Genomic DNA, 5,602 nt, shown 5'->3' on the forward strand with positions numbered 1-5,602 from the left:
CCACCTCTCCTTGCCACTTCCCAGCTGATATCCACCTTCCTTCCTCGCCCTCCCTCCCCTTAATCCCATCCATCCTCTCTCTGCGGTGGTCTGTGCCTCCAAAGCAGCCTGCTGAGGGGCACTGCCAGAGGAGCCATCAGTTGGAAATGGAGCTGGTGGCCTGTGGTGCTGAAAACACAAGGAGCCCTGGTGGAGGGCAAGGGGCAAAAATGGAAAATGAGTTGGACTCAGCTTCCCACCTCTCTGTGCCCAAACTCTTTGAGGTTAAAAAATGCCTGGATTTGGGGACAACTTCCACTGGGACAGTATAATATTATCCCTTTTCCTCCAGTAGAGGTTAAGCCTGGCTCCCTTCCCTGCACCACACGAGCAGTTTCCTCACAGAAAGCTTCTGCCCGAGCAAAGCCCCATTTTGTGCCTCCTATATATAGGATGTGGTGATGCTGTAGATATAGGGCCATATAGATAAGTGCTTAATATCAAAAAAAGAGCAGCATCGTATCAATCTTCACCCAAGCGCTTTGAGATCCCTGAATATAACAATTGATATAAATGCAAAATCACTATCATTTTGCAAAAATTATTCATTTCCTTCTATTATACTCACACGCACCAAGGAGTACGCTCCCATTGCCAAGCATTTGTGAATAATCTCTGGAGAGGGGGTTGTCTGATGTGTTTATTCAGTGTAAATAAGTTAAATGTTAGGGAATGAATGGTTCTACTAATTGAATTTATTCTTGTAAATTTAATGCCATCCTAGCCAAATGCGCCATCAAAAATGTGCATTATTTTGTTCATCTGCATGGCCACCATTGAAATTCAAAGAACACATCTGATATCCCGGTGCATGGCTGGAGGAAATGGGCTTTCCAGCAACCCGTGGAAGTACGGCGTGGAACGGCAATATTTGTATATCCAGAACGACTACTTGAGTTCTTTTAATAGAAGGAGCAGTGGCTGCAGTTGTAAGGCTGGATTATGCCCACTGTGAGGGAAAATAGTGTTTCTTATTTTTTTCTTAGGTCTCTCATAGGGCTCCCCTTGTGGCTCACAGTCCCTCTGCTTGCTGTATGCTCACAGAGGATTTCTGAAATAAAAAGGAAGTGACCAAGGAAAATCTGTAAGTTTTTCTAGTTTTTCTATAACCGTGCTTTATGTACGTGGTAGGAATTATACTCAGGCATAACTCAGCACCATCCAGGCACACTTTGTTCTAATCCAAGCTGTGTTATAGCCCTGATGGCAATGAGCGGGCTGTTTGTGAGGACACTATTAAGTGGTTTGGAAGTCCTGATTGCAGGCATGTCTTTTCATCTCGGAGTGCTAGGAGGGTCTGCTACACTCCTTGCAGCTCTTCATCCATGCCCGAGGCCACAGCAGGCTGTGTATCCACCACGAACCTGCTGTGATCTTCTGAGCCTGTTCAACGAGGTTTTTTCAGAGGTGGAGGAAGCTCCTGCCATAAGAAGGAAAGAGAAGCAAAGCAGAGCACATCGTTACGCCACTGCCCATGTGCTGGGTAGGGCAGACAGTTCTGGCTTCTCCTGCTCATACGTCTTTTATATTTTATGGCTGTAATGACTCAGAGCAGGGCAGGGAGGATGACCAAAGGCGTGGGATGGCTGGAGTGTGGGAGATAATTAACAGGGCCAGGACTCCCCTGCCTGGAAGAGGAGCTAAAGTTTATGAAATTGTGAGTAATGTGGGGAAGGGGAAAAAGGAATGACTTCTATTTCTTAGCCTCAGGACTGAGAGGTCCTGAGGGGAGCAGAGAAGGTGACACTTGTGACATTGCTGAGCTGAGAAACACCATGGTACCCAGCACCTGGAGCGTCCTGAGCGTAACGGGACAGCTCTGTGCTAGAAAAATCTACTGTGAAGTCTGAGACACAGGAATGCCATGTGCATCCTCGAGAGAAAGGTGGCTGGGAGAGTAATCTGGGGAAATCCCACAGCATCCCTGCCTTGTTCTCATCAGGCTGTTGAGTTACCTGGGCCTCTGGTCTCACCCAATGCGACCATTATTGCACGTTTGTATCCGTTGTTCAAAAAAACACCCGGTGGCAGTCAGTTCAGCCCGAGGAACACTAAACTTCACAGAGTTCTGTAACTATTAACTGCTTTATCTTCGTGCCATTAAGTATCATTAGGTCCCTACCACGGGTTTAGCAAAACCCAGATGAGCCAAGAGGGAGAAATAATTGCAGCCCATATGCCTGAAATCATCCATCCCACTAAGGGCTGCAATTCAGCTTATGAGCTGTAATCACATCAATTAACCTTTGTTCCATTTAACATTAGGAGGGCCACAGAATTACAGTGTTCGTAATTAACCTCCTGGATACAGATGCATCCAAAAACAAAGAGGCATCCCTGTGTCTCCCAGGCCTGTGCAAAGGCAGGGCCAGAGGTGAGGGTTATTAAGCAAAAGAAAAGAGGGATTAACATCTCCTGAGCTCTGCTGCTGCCTTGCGAGGGGAAAGGCTGCCGGGAGCCCCGTGGGCTGAGCAGCCACACCATGGGGTGTGTGCCAGGGAAAGGAAGGGCCCAGGATCCACAAAGGGGAAAGGGGGGAGCTCCCAGGGTCTACATGATGGTGAATAAAGAAAAATCTCTCCCCAGAAAGGGTGTCCGCGTGGTCTCCCAGCCCCTCTGGGATCGGGTGTATCGCTGAAGAGCCACGGGCTGGGTGGGAGCTGGCCTCTGCTGCCCCATCGGAGGGGCAGAGCTGGCCCCAGGGATGGAAAAACACAGAGCAGCCGTTTAAGTGGGAAAAAAATGGAGAAGATTCACTGAGCAGCAATGGGAAAGTAATTGAGCTAAACTGAAACATAATTGGAAAATAATCATGGTGAACAGCAGTTTAACACATTTTATTCTAATTTGAACAGAAGTTGCTTTATGAGTTGGTGTTTGTGGCGTGCTGTCTATAGCCTAGACAAAAGACTTTTTTTTTCTGTGGCTGGGACTGAAGCCAGAAGCAGACCCTGCTCCCACATCCTCACTGCCACCTCTGTCTCCATTCTCAGTGCTGGGGGCAGAGAGGGACGAAGCATCCAATTTCTCCAGCAGCGTGCCAGAGGGACGGTGGTACCTCTGCTGGAGGTGGTGGCTGGGAGACCCCGAAGGCTTGCTGTGCAGTAGCCAAGAGCATTTTCTGTCCATCCCTTCTCCGTGCTGTTCTGCTCCAAAGCTGCTTATGCAAAGCGTTCAATAAATACCCCCTGAAACGTGGAGGAGATGAACAAGGTAATGTGAAGAATAATGAAATGTCCCTCAGCCTCCGGGGAAGCAGTATTGACCAGCCATGGAGAGAGCTTGTAATGAGGCCCACTTTACCCAGAGAGAACAGTAATAGCCTTCCCTTCCGCAGCCCCCCTCGCCCCCCCGTAAATTGTGTTTGCTCAAGAAAATGATTTGTTCAGGAAAGGAGCCAGGCAGCGGGTGCTGGCTGGAGGAGCCAGCGAGGAGGCAAGGAGAAGGGCTGGGGGGAGAGTCATGGGCCATGTGTGGCTTCCCAAAGGTCGGTAGCTGTTGCAAATGAGATGTGCTGTGTCAAAATGCCCCTCTGCATCCCTCTGGCCCAGGAGGATGGGGGAAGGAGAATTTAGGGACATGGGAGCTAGATGTGGCAGCAGGGGTGGATCCTGTGTCCCGTGAAAGCCACCCTCATCCCAAAAGCTTCCCTTTGCCTCACCCAAACCTCTCCGTTCAGTCCTCTGTTCTTTGCACCGATGGTGAGATCTCTCTCTGCTGGTCACCCTTGCTCTGCTGGAGCAGGCTCTCATGACGTGTCTGGATTCAGTGCACTTGCACAGTGGGTTTACTGCTCACTCTTTGGCCCATTTATTGAGCACCGTCTGCCATAGAGACCCCCAAAGCTGTGGCTGTGGACCCATTCCTGCATCTGCAGAGCATCCGGCAGAGATTATACCCTTGCACAAATAGAGATGCAACCCAGAAAACTGCCTGCTCAGCAGCAGGCTGCTCAGCCCACCAGGGCTGCAGCTTCCCACCCACAGCTGCTCTTGTTTTCTAGCCCGTGACCAGCAGCCTCTTCAGAGTGCCCCTTTTTTCAACATCATGGGGGTTTTCTAAGGCTGCTCATTTGGTTTTAACCATGCTATCTGTTCAAGGCACCACCCTGTCTACACTAACCTTTATTGCATTATTCCCATGTCTTCCAGTCCTCATTTCCATTCCTTGCCCCCTTGGTATCTGGGGACATAACAGGTCACTTTGCTTTGCTGTTCTTCCTATTTGCATCTCTGCCTTCTGCTGTCAGAGCTTCCTTTGCCTGCTCCCTCCCTGAGCAGCACTCCATTTGGGATCAGCATCTCATCAGACAGTAATTCCCTTTGCTTTGGTCCAGTGTACAAAGTGACAGACCCTCTCAAATTGAGCTGGGACTTTTGTCTCACAGCCAGCAAGGTCACTGCAGTCCAAGGAGCTCCTCAGCACACATGTGTGTGTTGTGTCCCACGTTAACACAGGACCAAAGGTAGCTTTGCAAATTTTAGAGCTGTCTGAGTCCTCAGGATGGTGCATTTGAACATCCACATGCTACACAGAGTGTTTGGAAGATGGAGGGAGAATAAGGGTTTATGTTTATTGTAATTATACAATTTATGTCCTGAGTGATGTCCAGAGGAGAGACTCCTGCCTGCCTCCATGGCAGCTGAGAGAAGGCTGCAGGGGAAAGCACCAGGAGGGTTTCTTCTTCCCTGCTACGTTCTGATGTGATCCAGCGTATGGTCAATCCAGACAAGGTGTTTCAAAGCTTTGTTGTGTCCTCTGTGGTCTCACCCTGGTACTCGGGACAAGGTGATGATCCTTCCCATGCTGCGGACAGCCCCATGCTGGCACCCTGAGTGGACACACGTCTTCCCTCTCCAGGCAGGGAACAGAGGGGTTAGACTTCACCATGCCCTGGACAAAATGCTCTGGAAGCTGTCAGCCTAAAGCGAATTGGAAGAGCCACCCTACTGTGTTCAATCTGTTGATTAAAGCAGCAGCTGATCTTATTGTCATTCCTAACAGATCAGCGCCGTGTTTTCCAAGGCTGCTGCTGAGCCTATTGTTAGCTTGGCTGGTTGCAATGATCTGAATTTATCCTAAGGGTTTCTGTTGTTGTTGTTGGTTGGTTGGTTGTTTTGTTTGTTTTGTTTGTTTGTTTTGTTTTTCAAGGCTTTGAGCCTCCTCAGAAAAATAACTTCATTCTCACTGTGCGTTCATTGGGGTTTCACGTGGAGAAACCTGCCCACCTGGCCACAAACCTTTGTTTGTGAGTTGCTGACTCACACTAACCTAACCAAACTCCTTGAAAACAGAAAAAAAAAAGAAAAAAAAGCCAAGATAGGACAAAAGCAGAGCACATTCAGACAGACCTCCTCAGATTAGCCTGAACCAGACCAAACCAGAGACCTACCTTGATTTGAGCAGACCTGACCTGGCATAGTTTAACCAGGCTGTTCAGATTCTGTGGTTTGGTTTTGCTGTATATCGGATTAAATCCACCTGCTCGTCTGTTGACACAGCTTCTTTTGCAAACCAAGGACCTTCTGAGATGCATCCCAGCAGGACAGACCTGTAACCTTGC

At 48.9% G+C, this 5,602-nt stretch overlaps 1 long non-coding RNA gene across 1 annotated transcript; it reads right to left on the reverse strand.

The window, feature by feature from the left end:
- Positions 1-2,860: 2,860 nt before the first annotated feature.
- Positions 2,861-4,806, reverse strand: LOC110354472 (uncharacterized). Its single transcript, XR_002406507.4, has 2 exons — positions 3,701-4,806; positions 2,861-3,227 (listed from the first exon to the last, which is right to left on the reverse strand). It is a non-coding gene; the product is annotated as an uncharacterized lncRNA (long non-coding RNA).
- Positions 4,807-5,602: the final 796 nt, after the last annotated feature.

The sequence above is a fragment of the Anas platyrhynchos genome, chromosome 3 (assembly GCF_047663525.1).
Source record: "Anas platyrhynchos isolate ZD024472 breed Pekin duck chromosome 3, IASCAAS_PekinDuck_T2T, whole genome shotgun sequence".
NCBI lineage: Eukaryota > Metazoa > Chordata > Aves > Anseriformes > Anatidae > Anas > Anas platyrhynchos.